At 38.5% G+C, this 25,194-nt stretch overlaps 1 protein-coding gene and 1 long non-coding RNA gene across 3 annotated transcripts in view; one reads left to right on the forward strand and one right to left on the reverse strand.

Annotated features, from left to right (window-relative positions):
- LOC106730636 overlaps positions 1 to 4,346 on the forward strand; it is a 51,513-nt gene extending 47,167 nt beyond the window's left edge. Inside the window, exon 7 of one of the 2 annotated variants that reach the window (XR_004323093.1) lies at positions 4,098 to 4,346. This is a non-coding gene — a long non-coding RNA (uncharacterized LOC106730636). Of the gene's footprint in view, positions 1 to 110; positions 2,416 to 4,097 lie in introns of those variants that run through there. The other variant, XR_004323092.1, reaches the window with a different exon arrangement.
- LOC116666591 (metabotropic glutamate receptor 5-like) overlaps positions 1 to 25,194 on the reverse strand; it is a 279,400-nt gene that overhangs the window by 77,067 nt on the left and 177,139 nt on the right. The gene's annotated exons all lie outside the window — the stretch shown is intronic.

The following is a 25,194-nucleotide window of genomic DNA, read 5'->3' on the forward strand; positions in this document are numbered from 1 at the left end:
AATACAAGAAAAGATATTCAACATCATTTCTCACCAAGGAATTGTAAATTGCAATGAGATACTATTACATACCTATTGGAATGCCTAAAAAATTTTTTTTATATTGACAGTATCAACTGCTGGTGAGGATATAGAGCAACAGGAACCCTTATTCATTTCTGATGGGAATGTAAAATAGTTCACTTTGGAAGATCGGCAATTTTTACAAAGCAACCATATGATCCACCAATTGTACTCCTAGGTATATTCCCAATTGAGTTGATAACTTAATTCACATAAAAACCAGCAGCCAAATGTTTATAGCAAGCTTTATTCATATTGCTAAAAGTAACAAGTGACTATGATTCTGCAAAAGGAGGATGAATAAACTGGTACATCCATACAATGGAATATTATTCAATGATAAAAAGAAATGAGCTATCAAGCCATGAAAAGACATGGAAGAACATTCAATAAGTATTGCAGTGAACAGAGGCAGTCTGAAATGCTAAATGCTGTGTTAGTGCAATTATATTACATTATGGAAAAGGCAGAACTATAGAGATACCCAAAAGTATAGTGGTTTCCAAGGGTTTGGGAAGGGAGGAGGAATAAATATAGGAAACACAGGGGATTATTAGAGTAGTGAAGCTGTTCTGTGTGATAATATTTTGGTAGTATATGCCATTATGCATTTGTCAAAACCTATAGAAATCCATAACAAGAGTGCATCTTAATGTACACAATTAAAAAAATCATGTAAGAATTTGGGGATGCCAGAAAAGAATGCAGACTGTAACATGAGTATCTAACTTTATTAAAAATGTATGAAGCAACATCACTGAAGGAGTACTTGTTTAAATATCTCTGGAAATAAATGGAGTCTACAAAGCAAAAGGAACTGCACAGAAGTACTGTGTTCTACAATGAAGTTGTTTACCACAGGGATATGACTTAGGTATGATGATATTGATATATAAATATTTCTCAATTGAAGAATTAAGTAAATAGACAGCAGATGATCGAAGCCAAGGTCTCTCACGATTGGGATGGGATTTTTACAAATTAGCAAGGTGAGGAGGATAGAATAATCCATAATTAATAGATTAGAGCTGCAGACATCAATGAGAATTTATGTTTAACTTAATAGACATAAAGATTGTTACATGTAGACATATTTATAGATATGTGTATGCACAGCTTAGTATACACACATATATTTCTTTGCTACTGTGGCTGAAAGGGCCCAGTAGTAATGAGCACACCTACCATCCAGATCTTGGTTTCTATTACCATTCTCCAATAAAAGTAACCAGGGCTGCTTGGAGACATGGCTAATTCTAGGTGTGAGAAAATATTTACAAGATGAGCCTGGAGCATCCTGTAGTACCATTATGAAGTAAGAAAGTGCACACACACACACACACACACAAATTGATGAGGGCATGACACGAGGGCACAGGAGCCTACCTGAAAGAACTCCCAGGTGGCCAAAGCTGGACAATTTGAGCAACAAAAAAGTATTGGTAGATTGTAATCCAAAGCATAAAACAAATAGCCACAAGTTCATACTGATATAGTGTAAGTAAATAATTGAATAAATTAATAAATTAAGGAGAATAGACAATTCTCTTCTGTAGAAGAATTCCAAATAAATTTCGTAAGTGTTCTACAAAAAATGAAGGGGAGTGAAACTCTGTACTCTTACTAAAGTGACAGCATGCATAGTGACTTCTTTTCCGAAAAGTAAAGTGTGGAAGTGGGAGAGGAGAGTGGCTTCACAGTGAGGAAGGCTAACAACACTCCTTCAGCCAGGTTGTCAGAGTCAACATCAACGGTCATAAATCCAATTGTGCTGATAGTTTTGCGCCCTTGATAAGATGCGATTAAAATGGCACTTTGCCTCTGTGATCTACCTTCCAAAAATGTATAATTCCAGTTCATCATGAGAAAAACATCAATCAGATCTTGATTTGGGAACATTTTACAAAAGACCTGACCAGTGCTCATTAAAACTCTCAGAGTCATCAAAAACAAGGAAAGTATGAGAACCTGTCACAGCCATGAGGATCCTAGGAAGACATGATGAGTAAATTTAATGTGGTGTGCTGGATGGGATTCCAGAACAGGAAAGGGACATTAGGTAAAAACTAAGGAAATATTAATATACGGATTATACTAAATAATGATGTATCAATGTTTTAATTAATTTAAACCATGTACCATGTTAATGTACAATTAATATATTATTTAAAGATGTTAATTTGGGAACTGATTATGTGTGTGTTTTGCAGGTAATAGGGAATTCTACCATTTGCTCAATTTTTCTGTAAATCTGTACCTTCCAAAAAATGGTCAATTCATAGAGAAATCTATTGGAAAAAAAATCCTTGCTTTTAATTAATTGATTAAAATTCCAAATAGTTGCTGTTTTAACATGGAAATCAGAAATTGTGTTGACTTGGTTATATATTTGTTCTATTACTTTGTGATTGATAGTATGTGTCACTAAAATTGAACAGAATTTTATGACATGAAAGGAGTAACAAGAACACGCTTCTAGCAAAGAATGTGCTCTTGTCAGAAATTGATAAAGGTTGCAGTTTGGAGGCATCTAATGATTTATATCATTCACAGCAAACGTATTAGTAAAATTTGGCAGAGTGCTAATTTAAATATAATCATTCTATAATGTATTCCATTCTAAAAAGAATAACAGAGGGACATTTGTCACTGAAACTCAGAATGGATTCCTGGACAGATATGACCATATTGCCACTCAGCAGTTGCTAAGCATTTTAAATGTCCTTTTCTCATTTTTAACTCAGTTAAATCAGAGCTTCATCCCTCGCTACATGGTAAACCCATGTGCTCATGAAAGCTAACACTCAATAAAAACAGAAAAACAGATGGCTACCTATGTAGTTAATACTATAGAATGAATGTCTGACATACAGAGATTTTTAGGAATCACCTAACGCTTGGCTGTAATGTGGTCGCCACTTGACATGTGACCAATGACCTGAATTATGATGTGCTCAAAGTGTAAAACACACTCATGGTTTTGAAGACTTAGTACCAAAAAGGAGCAAACGAGATAGCCCAATGATTTGTACACTGGTTACATGTTGAAATGGTAATATTTTAGATACGTTAAATACAATAAAATTTTCACCTGCTCCTTTTCACTGGTATAATGTTGCCCTTAGAAAAGTTAAAATTATACATGTGGCTCACATTATATTTCTATTGGACAGGACTGGTCCTAGTCAAGTTTATTTTTTGTAAAAAGGAAAAAGCTATGCCCCACAGAACTTACATGATCTATTCAAGGTCCTGTTCTGAGTCAATCTGGGTAGAGTTAGACAAAAGACGCCCCTTTGTTAAAACGGGGAGAGGAGTTGTTTCAAATTACATATCACTTAGGATATTTTCACTTAAGCTTCATGAAGTTTAAGTATAATTTACATGACACATTCATTGCTCTCTGCGGAGATAAGATCTTGGCTTGCTTCCCTTCTGGGTTAAGTAAAATGAGCTACCATTTATTAAGTGCTTACTCTGTCTACACCTGGACTGCATTTTGTATAGTAAGTAACTTGCAGCATTTATTGAGTTTAATTCTTCACCAAAAGTTTTGAGAGGTGAAGCATCTGATGCTCGGAGAGCAACCTGAGTAACCACACTAGTCAGAAAGTGGTAGACGTGGTAACGAACTGGGATGTTCAGCCCAAAGCTGCGTTCTATCCACTGTTCTCATCTGCCTCCCAGCTACGTGGAGAAGTGTCTAGCTAGGCTGCTGGGGCTGTAAATAGGATAATGTAGCCTTTCACAGCTGCTTGGGAGTAGCAGACAGTTGAGATCCCTTCAATTCTTCATCTGGCTGAATCCAGCCACTGTGGTATTTGCTCTAAAGAAGACAAGTGTGTCACGCTTTGTTCTCTGGGTCTTAAATTTATCAGGTTGTTCTGGGTATAAAGGATCACACTGCAGCAGAGGCTAAGGATGCAGGAGAACACTGTTTTGAGTTTGGATTGGTGTTCAACTTTCCTGCTATTTAGAAAACCCCCAATTATCTGAAGATTTCAATAATAGGAGCTTGTTCTGTCTTCTTTTAGGAGAAAGAGGAAATGACACCAGAGATGTCTAATTCCAGCATGAAAGAAATTAATATCCGCACACACCCACATCCATGCCCACCCACACATACAGCTCTGGAAGAGTTCTTCACCCTGGAAACCGCTCCTCCTAACTTCTCTATTGCAGCTAAAAACTTTCCTGATTTGGGTTCTTAGTCACCAAAAAGCAAAAGGCACAGCTCATTTGCCACAGCTCATCAAAAGTCACAGTTTCAAATCAACCTTCTTGACCTCACAGGTGAACACACGGTCCATTAATGCCAACTCCATGATGTCTCTGGCATCCTGCCCTTCTCCTTGAGCATGATGACCACCCTAGTCATGGCCTGCACCACCTCTTCCTTGACTGGTGCCATGTCTCCCTCTTGCTCTCCATGTTCTAGCCACTCTGGATTTTCATTTGCTGGAAAATGAGATGCTACTCCCTACACCTTGGATGTTCTCTCCACACCTCCTTTCCCTAGCAAAGTCTAATTCATTCTCCACATCTCAGTTCTTCTGCAGAGTCCTTTCCTGCAGAAATAAGAGAGTTGAGGAAGGTCTTCTTTGAATAGGCTTTCTGGCTTCGCTGGAATGTTCTTATGCTAGCCTGTTTCTCCACTATAGTCTGCTGCATTTTCTCATCAAAGATTTCCTCTATTACTTCCATTGGATCAACTTTGAAATTTTCCAAAATATTAGTAAAAGTACTGTTCTTTTTAAAAAAATTTTAACTCCTACTGCAGATGGTTGCGAGCATGGTTGAAACTAGTTATGATTTTAGACTCCTTTTCTTAGCCTCTCTAGGGTTAACTAAGCTACTTTCCAGTTGTCTGATACTGGGAAAGTGTCTTCACTTCTCTGTGGGTCAGTTTGCTCATCTGGAAAATGGGGGTAATAAAACCACCGAATCTCTTTTAGAGTGAAGAGAGTGAATTCAGGTAGTATAGTTGAGGGTACATACATAATGTCCATGAATGTTATCAAATATTAGTTTGCATTTTAGGACTATCTATGTATGTGGGAGATATATAAATATATCACAGATGAGTCTTAGAGACATAGAGAAAGTGATCAAGACAACTTCTCAGAAATGAACTCCCGTCGCCAATGGGAGCCACTCTCAAGAGTGAGACACATTTGCATCATTGTTCAATCTAGTCACACATCTCATTTCTGTAGTCATTGAAACATGGCAGGGTTTTGCACTAGAAAATCACTTTAGACTGATTCTAGTCTTTCCAAGTAGCTGTACACATGGCATTAAGAAGTGGAAAGACAAGTAAACGGGACAGTAGAGAAGCCGCCCAGCTACTGTGTTCTGTATTTCTTTTGATGTAACCTTTTGAGCAAGGGTTTATTTTGAAGAGTATGCGGGGTTAGGGATGGCCAAGACAGGAAGCCTGAAGGGGAAGAGAAGATTCAGTATCTTTAAGATGTGTCTCTCTGATTATCAGCACGCTTTACATGTGACTCCAAAGAGTCCCAGAATGTGCTCTAAGCATCTACAGCAGAGACTTTAAAACACTACATAAGCGGAAATGGACCTCACAAGGTACATGAGAGCCCTTACTGTGTAGGCACATATCTTTCACTTGTTCACAGACACAGGCAGAACTCAAACCACTCTAGCCACACTTCTGTGCACATATTATGTTGGATGTACAGCGAAGTTAAACGAAGGTGTGGTACAGCCCTTTGCTTGGAATTTCCAAGCAGGTTGGATTTTCCTGGCCATGATTCCAGCCATCATAACTACATTTGATTCTCACAGATGGTCCCCTGGTTGCTTCCAACCAGGCCCATTTGTCAGGCAAATGGTGAGCTTTCTCTGCTGCTTACTGACTTTCAGAAGGGACCCTGGGTTTCTGCTAAGGGTGAACATAGAGGGGAACCTTCAAGGTGCTGATCGATCAGCAAAACAGGCGTGGGATTCTGGCCCCACAAGGGAGTTAGCGTCCTGGGTCTCATGGCCTCTTAGCTCCGTGATACCTGTTGAACCTGACAAGGCAACAGAGCTGAGACCCCATGCTGTGCAGAGGGATTAGGGACACTGCTAGCTGCCAACAACATGGCTGCAAGACAGCAGGAGCCTGTGAATCACATTAACACGGTGCTGGATTTACACACGTCATTTCCAAGCCTTCCTCATGTGCTATCCTTCTTGGATAAAAATTTTGCATTAATGCATTGAAAAAAACATTATGATTCTCAAAATTATAAATTTATTTAGATTTGTACAGATTTTTCTCCTTGTATCACATATTTATGAAAATACATATTATTAGGTCCAGTTTTTTCAAAAATTATTTAAGAAGAATTGAATTTTTAATAAGAAAACATCAATTATTCTTGCAGTAGTGGTCGTAATAGTCGTAGTAGCAGTAATGCAACGGCTAACTGTTACTAGGTACATATTTTTTGCCAGACACTTCCCTGTGATTTTACATGTATTGGCTCATTTAAGATTGTCCTTATTATAAATCCCTCTCTATACTCTGGGTACCGGAAAATGTTAAGTTTCAGTACCTTATGGGGGAAAAATTGTCTTTATTATCATAATGCCCTGATAATTAAAATGTCAATTCAAACGGCCCAGGGCTGACCAATTGTGGTTCCAACATTTTTCCAAGGAAACAGTCGTGTTAATGGCCGCACCCACTCATGGACCACTCACTATGTATGCCAGGCGGAGTTCTGCGCCCTTTACTGACATTACTGGTTTTTAACCTTTGCATCAGACTTATTAGTTAAAAATTAGTATTGCTTCCATTTTTCAGGTTTGGAGATTAAGCCATTTGCCTTGGATCATTATGCTAGACTGTGGCAAAGCCAGGACTGAACCTAAAGTCGGGCTGACTCCAAGGGCTGGGCCCAACATCACTATGCTGACTCGGACCCAAATTAATTATTACCTAAATATTGTGTTTGCTTCTACACTTTCAAAGTAGAGCAAAGGCGTCTTTATGTATAGTTGGAGATATGGCTGCTGCCTGTTAGATTCAGTGAAGTTTAACCATCCCTTTATAGTAATTTGGAGATATCTTCAAATTAAGCTCAATGTGATGAACTTATGTTCAAACAATTTGCTCACTAGAGTCATCCCTGAGTCTTTAAGATCCCGAAAACAACCCAGCATTAAATACTGGCTCGCGTCCTCACTGACCATACACATTCTGACTGCGCTTCCATCACACAATAGTAGTTTGTCACCCCGGGTGTTGTCTGCTTGCCAAGTTAACTATTCAAAATTCTTCAGGCTCCAGAACACTACTTCACTAAGAAGAGAACAAAATGCAGGTAGATAGGGGTGTGTGTGTGCAGAAATCACAGTAAAAGCAAAGAAAAAGCAAGCAATCAAGCAGAGGAAGTAGTTGGAGCGGTGCCTGGATCCCAGAGCTGGGTCTCCCTCACAATAGCCAGGACCTTCCGGAAGCCTGACTTCTAATTTGAATCCTTGTTCTTTCCCTCTCTCTGGGCGATAAGGACAACTCTACCCACATCCATCTTGAGTGCTACAAGCTCTTTGTGGCTTCAGGCAGCAGCTGACATATTTTGACCGAGACGAAGGAGTACTTCCGTGTCTTATTTTTTTCGTTGGAACTCAGAAACTATTTTAATTTTAGTTCCCTTATCGGTAAAACGTATAAAAACTCCCACTTTACAGGCTTTTGGGAGGGTTGGATGGGTGAGTGCTGGCTGTGCTCCTTGCACACCGGCACACAGGAAGCACCAGTGATTACTTTTGCATTCCATCTTTTGATCCCATAAATGTGCTAGCAGTGAAGCCTTCTAGACACAAAGGGAAAGCTAATTCCCCACAGTCCGTGGAGTGCTTGTGCCGGCCTCCCACCGCCTTCCGGGAGCCCATTGTGATGCACATTTCTTCCCAGATGAGGCTCCCTCTCTGTCACCTCCCCTTTCCCTATTTTTCTCCCAGAGATCCGTTTGTTACACCTTCCCCAACACAGCACATAATTTACACCTTCCATATTCTCCCCTCTAGGAAATCTTACAGCCACAGGCAGGGTGGAAAGCAACTACTGGAAAGCAAGCAAGCAGTTACCTTGCTTGTGTGCCCAGCAGTGTCTAGCTCTGCTTAGGTGTCAGAGATAAAGCAGGGCCACCTCGTCGTATCCCAGTGCATTAGACGGAATGCCCAGCTGCTCGGTGTAAACATCGGCTCGCTCAGAACTGCCAGTCAGAGCTGGCTTCTTCTGTTCTCCGCTCTTGCGCCGACTGGAGGACTGCTTGATCACTGCTCTCTTTCAGAGACAGGATGGAAGGGGGCAGGGCACAGTCATCCAAGGAATGCTACAGCAATTAACATCAAAATGGTGGAAGACTCAGCCCCTAGTAGGCCTTGAGGCTCAGGATGATGAGAGATTTAACTTCTAGCAGAACTTGAGCTTAATTACATGCCCATTGTAATAGATTAACATGGTGAATAACACACCCACAGGCGCCCTGGCAGTCCCAAGGCTAGCCGCAAAAGGTCAAAGAGTGGGAAATGGCCAACTTCCTGGGAATCCAGCCCCTTCCCCAGGCTAGTTAGACTGGTCCTTCCACTTACTAGCATATGAAACCACCAAGCCCATAAATACTAGCAACATGGTTCCTTGTGGCTGCCGCCCTCTCTCTCTCTCTGTTTGGAGATGGCCCACACTGTCTGTGGAGTGTGTACCTACTTTTACTCTAATCTGAGCACCCAACCCCCACACCTAGTGGTCTTTCTCTTGCCTTTCAATGTATCTTTAAATAAATCTACCTTTACTCAACTGTGGTTTGCTCTTTAATTCTTTCCTGCATGAAGCCAAGGACCCACAATTGGCGGGACACGTCCCAGGGGATCAGCCGAGACCTGGGACACGACCCTCCTCACGCCCCACATCCGTTTTCCTGCATCATTGCCATCGAGCCCACCCTTACGTAGGTGCCAGATCTTGTGCTGAGCACTTTGAATACGAATCACGTCGAATGATGACAGTCATTTTCTGTGGTAGATATTACCCTCCACGAAATACAGAGGAGGGAAATGAGGTTCAGAGAGAAGAAGCGAAAAGCCCAGCATCACAGAACTAGACTGGCTAGCGTACAGGTAGTTAGACTCCAGAGCGTGTGCTTTTTATCACTATATCAAATCCTCTCCCATTCTGCGGAATCAAAACTGTGTTGACATGGGTAGATGTTATTCATCTTGTGGGTGAAGATAACAGAGGCATTAGGAAATGAAAGTTCAAAAGAAATAATTCCATAAATGCAGAATGTCATTTCTCCTTACAGAATTATCCAAAATACAAGGCAAGTCCATTAACCCGATTAGCAGATAAAGGGCTGTCCATCTTGGAGAATGTTAATCTCTGGTCACGTGTTGCAAATATTTAACTGTTATCTCCATCACATAATCCCTTCTGGCAAATTTATCTTGAAATATTTTTACAGCTCTCTCTATGACATATAATTCACAGGAGAAGACCCAACTTAAGCTAACATGTTGAAACCATTCTCAAGAGATCTTAAGATATAAAATTTTATATTCAATGTATCACACTATGGTAAATGACACACTAAAAAAGCAGAACATTTTGATTACTAGCATTAAAACAGAGCTCTTAAAAGATTCCAAACGTACTCTGCAGAGGATTGTCAGTGGAGGTGGAGTGTAGGGGATTATCTTTCTATCTCAACTGAAATGATTCCACGGTAAGCATTTGGTTACTTAGTAACATTAAAATTGCAATTATGTTCCCTTATAATTAACGACCTTCAAATAAATAGTTTTGTGAACAAATTACATCCTGCATGGAATTTTTTCTTTCTATCTTGGTAGTTATTTCACTCAATTTCTAAATGCAGAGAGCATGATCTTCCTCTCTAAGTGCTTTTCCACATTCTGAAGAAGAAAGGTTAGCTCTTGCTATAACTCAATGTGGAGATGAATAGAGCAAGAGAAAATGGGCTCAGGTTTTTAAAAAGAATGAACTGAGAAGGATGGAATGATTTGTACTGTCATATTCCTTGTGACACCAAAACTCCTACAGTTTAAGGAAAAGAACTCGGCACTTAAGGCAACTGAGCGATCACGTCTAAGAGTATTATGTATGTAGTTACGTTGTTAAAATACATTTTGGTAAGTGATACATAATCCTCATACACATGACATTTTGCAGTCAAAGCATTCAGTTGCTTGATGCCATTGGTCACTTTTACTAAAGATACTTGCAAATAAAAAGTGTCTAGGAAAAGCTTGCTGTAACGGATGAAGTGAAGCCTCAAATTTTTATTGACAAGTTTAGCACTAAAGAAATTAACAAGAAAAGAGTGTCTGTATTTTGTCCTTTTTGACATGGCTAGCGACAGGGATCCTGACCATGCACCATCTGGCAGCAGGTGGGGTGAAAGGTAACTAGGGGACAGAAAACAAGCTAATATCTTGCTTTTATGTTCAGCACTCTTTTTCTCCCCACTTAATAGAGGAACTGGGGATTGAACCCAGGACCTCGTGCATGTCAAGCACATGCTCCACCACTGAGTTATACTCCCCACCCCCTGGCAGCAATCTTATGCTGTCTTCAGGTGCAAAGAAAATACAATGTTATGTCATCTAATCATATATTGACACATTAGTTGAGATGCTCAGTCACTTATTTTGAAAACCTGCTAGTTCAAACTTTAAATTTATTGGATACCTAGATTCTGTCTTACTTATCTTCACTGAATAAACAAATAAGTTAAAAACCTACACATAAAATAATTTTACATGTTATTATTCTGTAACAGCCACCTTGGCCAGAAATATTTGCTCCATGCAAGACCTCACCCTATGAGATTTATAAATTTCAATGAAGCACAAAACTTTCTCTTTTCAAATATAAAAATATTACTGGGAGAGAAGGCGTAATAAGTCATTTTTAAGCAAAAACAAATATATGGGGTTAAATGTCTAGGATGGTATGAGAGGAGAAGGTGCCTAAGATGGAAGAGAGAGAAAAATCATGAAATAAATATGAGGAAAAAAGATAAGAGGTAGGGCATTTTAAGGCAACAGAGGTAATGATCTGGATGTTGGAAATAATGTGATACACTCTGAAAAAGTGAAGTTGGAGCATTCAACTGCAAGAACACAGCAAAAAAAAAAAAAAAAAAAGATCTAGAGAGGATGGCGAGGGCTAGACTATGTAGACTATGCAGGGCTTTAAATGCAGTGATAGATAATTTGAACTTGATTTTGTTGCCAGTGGAGGAGCCTCTGGAAGCTGGAACGGTAGAATTAAATTTCAGAAAGACCACTCTGGCAGCAATAAAGAAGACGAATTGCAAGCGTGGTAGAGGGAATGCAGGAAGACCAAATAGGAAACAAGAGCGATGCCCAGAGGTGGCGAAGGTCTGCAAGCAATGGTGGTGTAAATGCAAAGGGATGGACATACAGGATTGCATTAGACTTTAGGCTTAAGGTTTTAAAATAAAAGTTTCTACAGTGACTCTCATTGTTCAAGACGGAAACTTCTGAAGCAGAAGGCAAGTGAAGCTTTAGGTGGTAAGATAATAACTTTGTTTCATTCTAGCTGAGTTTGAGGTGTCCATGAAAAATGAACTGAAAAGTGCATTTGTGGGTGAAGATTTTAGGAGAGAATTGTGGGTTGAAAACATAAATATGCGGAAACATCATAAGATGCTTAAATAGAGCAACATTGTCTTATTTTCTCTGTATTCTTAATTTAAAACCTAAAGCCTGAGCCTTTAACAAATGCTAAACTGCTTCCATTAATGTTGAGTTGATACCATTACCTACCTCCAAGCTCCCTTGGTTAGATAGGTAACAGATGCAAATCTGTCACAGAGTAGGAGCTCCATAAATGGACATACCATGGATGTCTAGGACTGCTGCTCTGTTTTTTTTCTTAAACTATTTTCTCAGATTTATAAAATATCAATACATATCAAATGGTCAACATTCCAATGTAGACTGAAGTATATGGGGACACAGTACTATTAAATAAAGCAGGTTTAAATTAGTTTAAGGCATTATATCAATCTTTTAAAAGCTTGCAATGCTGTGGCATAGTCAGAAATGGAATTGATGTTATTTCATGTTTAATCTATGAGTCTGTGTGTATGAATCTTACCTGGATGAATTCAGCCTTGGGGAACTTCAGATGCTTGTTCCATTATTATGATTTGGGCTACTTATGGGCCAGAATTAGCACCATAGGTACCAAATCTTGAAATAGAAAAGACTAAACAAATGTGGTGGTCAGCGAAACTACACTTTTTATGAGCTGTCATTAAAATACTGCATTCAAAAAAGCAAATCATGTTTACAGCAGGACTTCTATGATTTCTGGTACTGAGCAGGTGATGGTGACATTGAAAATAAGGGCAATTTTTAGATATCAGGCTGATAAAGCTCCAACTTACATCTCTGCTGTAAGAAGGAAATGTTAAAGTCAAGAATTTCTACCAACAACTCAATCACTATTTAGTTGGTACCAAATATTTAGCCTGTCCTACCTGATATATTTTGGTACTGTAGGAAAGGTAAGGAAAGTCTAAGACATGGTTCTAACCATAAAATACTGCCATATAATAGTATTTTATTGAAAAAAAGTTTCTTAGTGGTCTTATGTCCCTTCCCCATTCTCATAGCATTAAGAAATCTCATAGACATCAGAATGTGTGTGCATTTTTAAAAAAACCCTTAAAAATTACAAAATGCCAATCATGATACAGAGATAAAAATTAGAATGTACTTCTGAGTAGGGCCTGGAATCTCCTGGTATTTTATTATATAGTCATTGTTTAATTTTTCAGAACTAGAGCAAGGACAAACCTACCAGAAGGACCAACCATGTTTGCTCACACTGGAATAGAACACATTCAGGCAGGGAGGCAAAGAGGAAGGAAGTGAAGGCACCAGGAAAAAAACCAGAGAATTAATAATTAACTTAGAATCCTCACCATGTCTGGAGCGAGCCCATTTTGATGACTTTCCCATCTGTACTCCCTTCCTTTTTAGCACAAGCATCTCTCCCTTGGACTGATCCAACAGCCTGCCAAATGGTGTATCTGCCTCTCATATTACCCAGTCATACTCATCTTCAACCCATTCTTTGCCCTGAAATTAAAACAACTTTTCTAATAATGTTATATTATTCCCTTCTGTAAAACTCCTCCATGGGTACTTTTCTGCTCTTATTAAGTCAAGATTATTTACCATGGCTTAAAATTCTCTGGCAGCTCAGGGATAGTGTAGGAAATCTGGAAAATCAGGTGGGGATCAGATCACAGACTTTTGGAAGAATGATATTTTAAGAGGACTATTTTGCTAGAACTTTAGAAGATGAACCAAGGTGAAGAAACTATGAGCAAAATAACCAGTGGAAAAATGTATGAAAATTGAGATGTTAAGAATGTGAAGTACAGTCAATCAGTGGAAATGGATGTGAGAAGCATCATGGAGGTAAATTCAACCAAACTTGAAAACCAAATATGGATTCCAAGAGCTTCAGGCTTGAACAATGACAAGGATGATGGTACCTATTAAGGGAGAGTATTAAGGTGAGGAGTCACATCCTGTCATTGAAGGGTCATTGTGCCTTGTCAACTTGGATAAATAAATAGGCCAAAATGTGCATTCACATCCTCACGGATCTGCCTCCTGGATGGGCTGCATGAAGGATCTGTGCCCTCCATTAGTCTGGAGCCGAGTTAGTATTAGAAATGAGACAACTACGGATGTAAATCCCAGAGAACTCTGATAGAGCATGATTACCACCCTCCAAGGTGCATTACCTGAGAAATCACTGTGACTATGTAGCTCTAATGACCAAAATGATGACCAAAGACCAAACTGCCATGAGTAGAATTTACAAAAAATTCAGATTGGAATAAGCAAGAGTGTTTTAAGACTCAGAGATGGAACACCTGGAAAGACTGTAGGATCCCTGTTAGAGGAATATGAGAACAAGCTGAAAGGCATGGGGATCCCCACCTATAGGATTTCACAAGACGGAACATGGCAAGTTGGAACTGAATGAGACTTTATTTCACAAGAAAAAGCAGCACCCCAGAGAGGAGGAAGTGACTTGGCCCCGGTTATACAGCTGGTGACTGCATCTGATCCAACTGCGATCCACATCCCAACGCCCTCCAGACTCCATAACAGCAACTACTCAGGTTCAAGCAACAGTGTTGTGATTCCCACACGGACACCACAGAGGGAAGGCTCAAGCTGGACAATGCAGCTGGAAAAGAAGGGAAGAGTAAGTTGACCATGAACCTGGATAATCTATTAAAATGGATTATATGATAAGAAAAGGTCAGTAAAGAATTATTTTTCAAGACATTACTGCTTGAAGACATCTGTGGAGTCATTAGAAAGAGCTAATTACTGGTAATCATAGTCATAATCATAGTATCTGCAGTACTGTACACTTACTTTGTAGAAGGCTCTGTGATATGTTCTTAGCCTGGATATGACTCTATCTTTACAGCAACCTTATCAGTGAGACACTAGTATTACTCCTTCTTTTACGAATGAGTAAACGACGGCTTAGAGATTATGTAAAGTTGCCAAAAATAATTTCTCTACTAAGTGCACCAACCGAGACTTGGAACTCAGTCCATGTTTTTAGACTTTTTGCTACGTTGCCAATGTATTACCATGGTGGGTCTCTTAGTCTGAGGAAACAAAGTATTTCATAGTTACACGCATGTCCCTACTGCAGAGAAGGGCCCTAGAGAGACATTTCAGAAGCTTTCTTGGTTAAAACAAAAACAAAAACAAAAACAATTAGCCAAAATCTTCTGGATTGTTACTTACTTAATGAAATGTATTAGTAATTTGAAATGGACTACAATGAATTTACTCAGAGAAAATGGGTTCAACTAATTGGTCCAGAAAATCATCTCAAGGATATAATTAAATTGCCTAGTGTACTATTACTGCTAGCATAAACACTATTAGTGATCTTCAGGACTGCTTGCATTTCCAGCATAATTAAAAATAAGTGGTGGGAAACATAAGATCCATGAAGAAAATGTGGTTCAAGGAATCAGTCATGTGGTTAGCTAATGAGAGCAAAGCAAGGTCAGTACTTGAATTGCTTCCAGCATTTTGGTTTTCTGCTATATATTTTAGTTCTTAGGACTCATCCATTTAAAATAATTACCAAACTCTAAGGTTTCTTTATTTTTAGGGCAGTTGCCATCTTTTTAAAGACCATACTTCTGAGTCCTAAGTATGTTGCTGGAAAAAAAGATGTTTAGTAAATATGTGCTGAATAACAGAATTCGATTTTTATAAAAAAGAACATTTTCTTCCAAATTTGATGGAAGACACAATTTAAAAGACACACATGACGCTCAACCACATCACTCAGTGAATGTAATCTGCTTCATGCTAAGGATCAGGAACTGGATCAGAGAATCACATACGGCTTCAAGTCAATGTTGTCACTTCTGCGGAAATTCAGGACGATAAAAGAGTCAGGTAATAAATAATAAGGAATGTAATCATTTTTTAAGTGCCAGGATTCTTTCATGACTTATTTCCATTATGCCTGAGGGATCACAAAAGAGGGATCGGTTATATCTGTCGTGAGCCCTGCATTATATACGCATGACTCATAACCTGTTAAAAAACAACACTTGAACTTGGTAGATGGAAAACAATATTCTTGAGATTTTAGTTAGGGTCATGTATGTTTCTCCACTGTCACAAGTTACCTTCCTGTGAGGGCCATGAGGGACTATTGCTCTCTAGGGAAGACAGAATAAACAGGTGCCTGTATCTCTTTACCTGATGACTTAGGTGGGAGAAAGGTATACACATATATTAGGAAAGGGATGTAATTTATTACACTCTTAGAATCTGGATTATTTCCTAGTACACAGTAGGCAACCAAGAAATGTCTGCTATTGAATTAGTAAATGCCAAATTAATTCCAGTGGCATGGTGGCATGGACACCACCTCTGCAAAATTTAGGTGTTCAACACGAAAAGATGGGGGGTTTTCATTATTCAGTTTTTTAAAACAAATGCAAATCAAAGAACTAACTCCTGAGAAATGCCAAATATAAGAAGCATATCTTAAATGATCTAGGCAATAGGCCAGAGGCTCCTACTATTAAATTCTTCTAAGATTTGCTGGAGACCATACCAAAAACACTAGGAGCCACCAAATCTAAAATTTAATAAATTAGGCAACACTAATGTCACAATGTCTCTGCCTTTTGCTTTTTAAAGTAGATTCTACATTTTCTGGATTCTCCTGCCTGCCTTCACAATGTAGGAGTCTAGTGTGGTATGAGACATCTGAGCTGGAGGTCAGGATACTTGTATTCCTATCTTGATTTTGAAAATATAATTTACGGTATATACTTAAATAAACAGTTTCATGAATTTCTGTTGTTAACATTAACATACAGCATACAAGCATTCTCTCTCTCTCTCTCCATGGCCCGACCTATCTTTAAATTTAATTAGAGATATATAAGATAAGCCTAGAAAATAAAAAACCTAAAATACTATGCTCTATGATAAAATGCCATGCTGTTTTTTCCTTCTGTGCATTTTATAATACTTTTCTTATCCCGTGCTTTTTTCACTCACTGGAAACCCATTTCCTTTCTTCTCTGTTCTTTCCCCTCTAGCTTAGCAAATAACAAACTCCTATTCAGGCCTTAAGTCCCAGGTGTATGTCAATTCCTGATGGATTTTTTTTTTTTTTTCTGATGCTTTCCTTCCACCTAAATCAGTGTTAGGTGGCATTCAACTCTCTCTCAATCTTATCATTGTATATGACAATAGCATTTAATTAACTTTTTTCCTTCTGTCCTCTTGATTTGTCCGGAAAATCCCTCGAGGGTAAGTACTATGTCTTACTATCTTTCATCCACTCTTTCCAAAGACTTTTATTGAACATTTGTTATATATAAGGTGCTGTATTTGGGGCTAGAAATTCTTGCCCCTAAGCTCAGTTTATTACATAGAAAATAGTTCTGTGGAATGAATGAATGAGAACTTGCAATAAGTCAAGGACGCTTTAAAAGGTAGCTCATTTTAAAGAAAAAGCTTAAATGGAAAGTTGGCCATTGTGGGGTGACTGTCTGGGCAGGGCAGGGAATAGCAGTCTTCACCTCACGTCATTAAATTCATAATTATCTGTTCAATAAAAAGTGAGCTTTTTAATCTTCAACTGTCCCATCTTTTCTACAGTCTATAACATTGGTATGGAAAATAGATGAGAAAATAAATGCAGAAGTGTTTGAAAAGCACATGGTATAAAAAGCTGTGATGGTCATAATCATTTTACAGATAGCCATGTTCGGGAAAGAGTTGCAATTTAAAACCTGGGTTTTCAGTCAAAGCTGTGTTTCTACGCTCTTTGTTAATCTTGTAAAAGCATGAAACAAGTACAATGTGGAACCGGTTCTGTATGAAAAACTAGAGAAGACTCAGGAATAGTCAAATGTGCAACCTCGGGACTTGTTCTAAGACAGCTCTGCATGCTCTAAAACAGTACGTGGTCTTTAACTCAGAAAGTTTGCTGTTAGAAATTGGTCTTAAAAGAAAACTGTCACATATTTTCATTGCACTTCTGTATATAGTAGTAAATATTGTATTCAAGCTAAATTTTCATTATTGATTTTCTCAATAGCTTTTGAAGATTAAAAATGAATATTAAAACCTGATCACTTAACATGGAACTTTATCATGGAAATTAGGGAACATAGAACAGTATATGTAGTGTTATCTCATTTTCATAAAAGTCTATATGAATGTATATTTCAACAGAATTATATATATTATTGTATATACAATAAACTATGATATCCATATATATGTGTATGGAAAGTTTTGAAGGATACATTCTAAACTATTAGTCCTACTTATTTTGAGAGAGCGAGGTTATGGATAATGTGGATAAATAGACAATGAGATAAATAATTCAACTAATTAGAAGTGCATGATAAAGACATTCCAAACATAAAATATGTCACTCAGCACCTTTAATGGAAAGCAGACACAGTTTCAGTCTGAGTTTGCATATGGCCACCTGCCTTGGGTGTCTCAGGAGTACTGCTGGCTTTCTTGTTTACCTATGGTCATAGCAGTTCTAGGATAATAGAAGTCAAAAGATCTTTCAATCCACATTTTCTTATCCTTTACCTACAGAAATGAGAATGGCATGAATAGTTTAGAAAGTACCTAGCTCAAACCAAATACTGGATAATGCAGTGAAGCAGAGATCAGAAATCCTAACTGAAACAGTCTGGGCTTCGGTCCCAGACTTCCTGGCAAAACAGATTCTGTGGGCCGACAGACAATGGAAATTAGAACCAACCTCCCAGTGAAAAGAGGCACTGACATCATGAATGAGTTCTTAACTCGAAGAAAAAAATCTAAGAAGCAATTTCTGAAAACAGTCCTACAGGGAGTTTATGCACATTTGTGAGAAAAGTAAAATAAAATAAAACATTGGGGCTGGAAAGGAACTTACCCACCATTTAACTTAATTTTTTCATTGCACAGATGAAGAAACGGAGGCCCAAAAGGGAAAAAAGTTGCCAAAGTCACTCTGTAAATTAGCTCTTTAAAAGTCAAATCTCCTGATCTACAAATTAGTGCAGTTCTTATCTGAGACTCTTAAGCTGAAACACTGCTGTTCCTGTGGGCCATGTAATTCTCCGGACAAAAGAAGATTAGGTCATATCAAATCCTGTTCTGACTACCCCAGGCAGTTATGTAATATTTTGTGGTTATACAGTACTCTTAAAAAAAAAAAACAAGAACCTTTGTTAGTTTACTTGCAAAACACTATTAAACTATTTATTTATCTCCCATAGCAAAATATGTGTTCCTTGAGGTTAAGAATTGTATTGTATTCACCTCAATTCCTCCGTGCCAATTACACTATCCAGAAGATAGAAGGCACTCAGTAAATATTTCACAAATGAATGAATGATTTCGTTTTCTATTATAGCTGATAATGAGAGGTACTCTTTTTTTTTAATTAAAGTATAGTCAGTTGAGAGGAATTCTTGATGGATTAATCAAGGGATATCATGATATGATGGAAAAAGTCGGCTCTGATAGCTATGGACTGCGAATTTAAGCCCCGTCTATATCAGTCCCTAAATGTAAGACTTTAAGCAAGATCCTTAAGTCCTGGAGCAGCAGATTCCTCATCCATAAACCTGAGGAAATGATACCTGCTATTCCACCTCCCAGTGTGGCCATGAGGATCAGATATGAAACGCCTGAAATTAAAAGTACTTTTATGAATAGCAAATTGTTACATGAATGGAAGGGATGTGGTGCAGGGCAGAGGGCTTTAACCATGGTCTGACTTTAATAGGGCATGCCATTCAAACAGAATTCCTAGTATAATAAAATCCAATATTTAGAACTACTTCTAGTGGGATATGACATATGTCTCAGGTGTGTTCTGCTGAGAAATCCAAAGTCACTGACTACGTAGTCCTGAGAGATGACTGTTCAGAGGCATACCAGTCGCCCTCATTTGACAGTGTTACATCCACAGACTGGGGGATTCCCGCAACCTTGAAAGACTTTAAATTCAAAATGTTCTCCTAAAATGCATAGATAATTGCAAGTGGAGGATGAAAAAGGATGTTGCCCTGCGGGTACCTGGCAATTGGCCAAAGGACTTGTTCCTATATATCTCTGGAGTGAGGATTCCTATTTGTGTCTCAAAACAGCAGCAAATACTCTGCATCCCAGGCGGCTGGGTCCCTCTTTTCATAGGAGACACCGCAAATGCTAAATTCAAGAACACCAACATCCTGCTGTAACCACAGAGGCCAAGGTAGTTCTTTGAAGCAAATAAATTGATTGTACATAATCACCCATCCAAATCCTATTGGAAGAAAAATTATATCAACCAACCTAAATTCTGTGAACTGAACTCTTAAGCCTCATTAGTTCTTTCTTAAGCACCAAAGGAGTGTAGCAAGAGGACAGTGGGGGGAAAGTAAGGCACAGGCGAGAAACCCATGTGATAGGAAAGCTAGACTTCTTTTACACCGAGTGAGGGCAGTGAAACAGAAGGCATAGTGGCTTTGGAGACAGGCCACCCTGAGTCTGAATTTAAACTCTGCTCCTGCCATTTACTGCAAACACAGTCTCAGTTAAATCTCACAACCTGAATGGGGAGAAGGGCTCACCTAGGCCATGCTGAGAGGGGCCAGAGGTTTTGGTATGCTGAGCAGAGGTTAGATCCTTTCCTGCTTGCTTCCATTTGGAGAAGGGCCAGGAATGTTCCTAGGCTGTGGAAAACCTCTTCTCTTGACTGGCTAAGCAGGGACAAGTGTGAGGAAAGGAAAAGTGGAAGGATGATTTAGGATAATTCTTCTAAGCTTCAGGGAGACAAATTCTCTCCCTTTTTCTTGGTTTCCTTGAATTTGTGTGTTTTTTGGTTTGTTTTCGACTCTTGCAATAAGAGTGATAAAGAGATCATGGATCAAGATTTAAGAGTAAGGACATAGAGGAAAAAGGACCAGGAATAATATTTATTCTGCATTTGGCCCAGGCTTTCAGGCTCTGTGGAAGTCCAGCTTAGCTCACAAAAAGCACACATTCCAAATAGAAGTTGATGCCAAAAGCTCAACTGTAATAAATTCAGGGTTTTCTGTCCAGTGTCTCCCCTGTAAATGCATGCAGTGGACACCTAATGGGGACTGATGCAACCATTCGTAGGTGGCTTATTAAGGAGCTGGAGCCTGAAGTTCTGCTGTATCTCACAAGCTTTTGCACAGATCAGCCCATGAGCGCTGGCATTTCTCCGTATAATGATAGAAAGCAGAAAATGCTGCTTCTTAGTATACTCAGCATCGGTGCCCAGAAAAATCAGGGCAGGTTAACCATCTGCATAGCTTTACTCACACAGAGGAGAGACCTCAAGGCAAAGCGAACACCACGATCTCTGAACCTTCACGCTTCCAGTCAGAAGTGCTAGTCTTCCTCATTTGTCTTCTTTCTCCTGTTCTCAGGAATTAGCGCATAACAATGCCCAATAATGTTTGTTCAATGAGGGAGCCACCTCTCTACCTTCTCTTGTTCTGGCTGAGGTTCTTGGATCTTTTGCGTAGTCTCTTCTCTCTGCTTTCCTGCTTCACTGACACTGACGTTTTAAATTTCTGATCAGGGTTTCTAGTCTGTAATTAGCCTTGTTTTGCTGGTTCTTTCTCAAGTCTCTAGAGGTCAAGTCCTCCAGAGGCACCGTCAAGTGCTGCCAAGAGCGCCGGAAAGGAAAGTTGACAATTCAGATCCCAGCTCTGCAATTTACTATCTGTATAGCCTTGAACTTAGTCCCCCAGGACCTCAGTTTCCTCATCTTCTCAACATAGAGAATGAACTTTAACTGGGGTTCCTAACCAGGAAGGCATGTTGCAGTCACCCTGTGGAACTCCATTAATGCACACAAGCCCAGGTCCTTCTACAGAGATTCTGATTCAATGTGTCTGAGGAGAGGAATGCAGGATAAACATCTGTATTTCTAAGATGAGCCACACATTTCTTTCAAACATAATGTGGAAGTCTTAGAGGTCCCGGAATCCTCCAGTCATGTATTCAACAAAAATTTATTAAACAGGAATGGTGTACTCTGTATTCTTTTAAGTCCTCTGGAGGAAATTCACTGGATATTTTTAATTATCTAAATAGTTAAATGAATCTAACTATTAATTTTAATTATTCCATTAATCATTAACTTGAATGGTCAATTTAATTATTAACAGATATGTTCTAATTTCCTTTGGTCTCTGCCTCTAGCTAATCAAGTTCTGAGCCAAGGAAGCCATATGCAAAATGCACTCTCCATTTCAGTTGGTCTCCACTGTGAACACTAAATAGCCTGCCAGGAATCGATGGACGCTGGGGAGGACAGAGCTCTGTGACTATTACTCAGGTCACTTTTGGGGGAGCTTGACTTATATATCAACGAAAATATCAACTCTGGTGCTCTTTATTACCTTCAACACCCTTGTCTTCAGTTTCCACAAGGAAATACAATTTCTTAGGTTGCCTTTTTGTTGTTCTGTGAAACTTACCCCCAAATGCTTATACCTGTATTGGTTTAATGTGTTATATTCCCAATAAATTAACTGTTCTTCAGGGTCATTAATAGCTAATTCTGTTACTTCCCCACCTCTTCACTTCTCTACTCTAAACTGTACCCTAATTGTAACTTTGAAAAGAACTTCAACACATCAATCTTCTTCCTTAAAGACTTTATTCAAATGTTCCTTCAGTGAAGTGTTCCCTGACTTCGTCAAGCAAATCAAACTTCTGCTTCCCCTGAGCTGCCTCTGCATTTTATATGTTGCACTGACTATCTGCTGACACAGATTTCTGCCTAGACTATGAGTCTCTCGACGGTAAAGACATTGCCTTTTTATCTGTATCTGCATGGCCAACCATTATTCCTGAGCAATTCAAAAACTGCTGGTTGAACAAATGAATGAATGGATAATAGAATTTCAGACAACTTGTGAAAACTTTCATAAAACTTCAGGAACCCTTTAAAAGGGAACTTTCAAAATCTGCTCATAATTGAACATATTAGTGAATCTGCAGTCTGTATTTTCTGGGGGAAAAAAAAAACCCGTGCCATCAAATAATTAGATAGTTAAGGGAAAGAGATAGTATCGATTCACTCGTGCCTTTATTTATTCAGGCCAACTACATCTGCCGTCTCATTCAAAACAGGCACTGCTAGATGCAGAGATGAGTCTGAAATAGACTGTCCCTCCAAGTAATTTATGGTCTAGTGGGAGATATAAAACACATGAATGAATAATAGTTACAATAATAATGTTGTAAGTCAGGTTTTAAAAAGTTCTCCAGTGATTTGGAGAAAGTGATCAAGGAAAAAATCAAAGGCAATGTGAACTTTGAATTGGACCTTGAAATCATATAGTATTTGCATAAGCAGAGAGTTGGGCAGGGTATTCCAAGCAGAGAGAATACATATACAAAAGCAAGGTGAGTAAAATATACTATGGGTTTCATATACATTTCCAATGGTGGGAGAAAAGTTTGCAAAGGTGTAGGATGGAGGCAGATCATAAACAGATTTGAGGGTGTGCGACGGAGTTTAAACACTGGCCTCTTGTGTCAGTGGGAAACCACTAGATTTCTCATCAGGGGAAGCAACATTGTTAGAAAGAGAAAAGCCTCCGAAGACAAACCTAAAATTCAAATATCAGCTCTGCCGTTTATTAGCGTTGCCAGACGCAAGTTACGTAAACACTTGGAAAGCCAGCTCATAACCTGCTTTGCTAGTTACTGTAATGATTAAAGATGTGATTCCTTCAAAGCACTGAACACTCTTTTTAGCTCCTGATAGTCACTCAATAAATCTTATCACTGTATTTTATTTTAGAAAGATTGTACTGTTTACAGTGAAGATGCTGTCTTGCAATCTGAAGAGATAGGAAAAGATTGTTTAGGGGACTTTTGCTCAAATGGGAGGCAATTAAGGCTGGCCCAGTGCTTTAGGAGAGCAAGACAAGGACTTACATTTCCCAGGTACTGAGTACCTGGGAGGGATAATCATGATATTGTAGTTCTGCTATTGTTATGTTGAACACCTCCCTGCTTTGCCAAAGGCCAATGTGACATTTACCATCAATCATAACTACAACTCACTCTGCTGGGCCCCCGAGTCCTGAGGGGTGATTGATGTCTGTCATCTTTTTGAGAAACCTATAAACTGCAGGTAATTACTGGCCATCGGGCTGTTAAGCAAGTCTGTTGCCAAAAGAGAGATCTGATATGCAAATTGCATTTAGTGTCCCCAAAATAATTAGAGAGTAAGCAGGAAGTTTCTCTTTATAAGAACTATTAATTTTTAAGAATCCAAAGTTAGGAATTGCAACTTTCGAGTAAGACTTAGATTATTTGAATATACTAGGTTAAGAAATTGAATTGTATTTACCAGTCAAGTTACAAGCCATACCTCACTTGCCATGCAGTTTTTATAACACTTTAGAACACTTATTTCTCAGTATTTATTATTTTTTATAGGATGCTAATATTAATCCAAAAAAGGCACTTTGGACATTTTATATCATTTATTTTGGTAAAATATTCAATTATGAATTTCTAGATTTTCATTACTCTATAATATGCATATATACAGGCAATACTGTATAATATCTACTATTTAATTATATTGATTATTATGTTAATATACTATATACTGGCAATTATTTATAGCATAAACATATTTACATAGTATATATATCTGGAATGTACTTGGACATATGCATTAAAGCCTTGTTACCTAATATCTCACATTTGAATTTTCCTACTGGAAAATAAATTTTGGAATGACATTATTTTCTAATTTCTACTTATAACACTCTAAAAATTTAGCAGCATAGAAAAATCTGTCCTTAGATATTGCATATGCATGTACTTCATAGTCATAGAATTTTAGATGCAGTATGTAGCCTGTGTATTTACTACTGCAAACTGTTTTTTGAAAGAATATGCAGGCACACAAAAAACTAAACAGAAAACATACTAGAATTAAATACTGTATTTGCATTATTTAAATTTCTCCATTTTACAAGGGAAAGAAAAGTAGAGAATGGCATGGATCTTTAAAGTCCAATAGCTGGAATTTTGAAAAAAAGCTTTTGTGAAGCAAAAAAGTAAGTTTCCCTGGACATTATTGAGGTGACCGACTTCTCAAAACACATTTTAACACAGTGGCCGTGGAAAACAACACTCTTAACATCAGCATGATACGTTGGAACCTAAAATACCACCGTGGGAACAATACTAATAGTAATGACATCAAAATTAGCTATTTGAACAGCCCCTCTTCTCAGTCTCTCAGCCTTCCTAGATGAACTGCTGGCTCGGCAGAAATCTCTGAATTCTGCTCGTTCCATGCTCATGAATACTAATCAAGTACCTTGAAATATGATCCCTGAACATGAATTCATTCTGCTCCCGGGGAGCACATTTTTACTTTTCACATTTCACAAAGATTTATAAGAGACAGTTCTTTGGCATTTGTTGGCATCAGTGTTTTACTAATTAACATTCTTGTATTTCCAT

The sequence above is a fragment of the Camelus ferus genome, chromosome 10 (assembly GCF_009834535.1).
Source record: "Camelus ferus isolate YT-003-E chromosome 10, BCGSAC_Cfer_1.0, whole genome shotgun sequence".
In the NCBI taxonomy this organism is placed as follows: Eukaryota; Metazoa; Chordata; class Mammalia; order Artiodactyla; family Camelidae; genus Camelus; species Camelus ferus.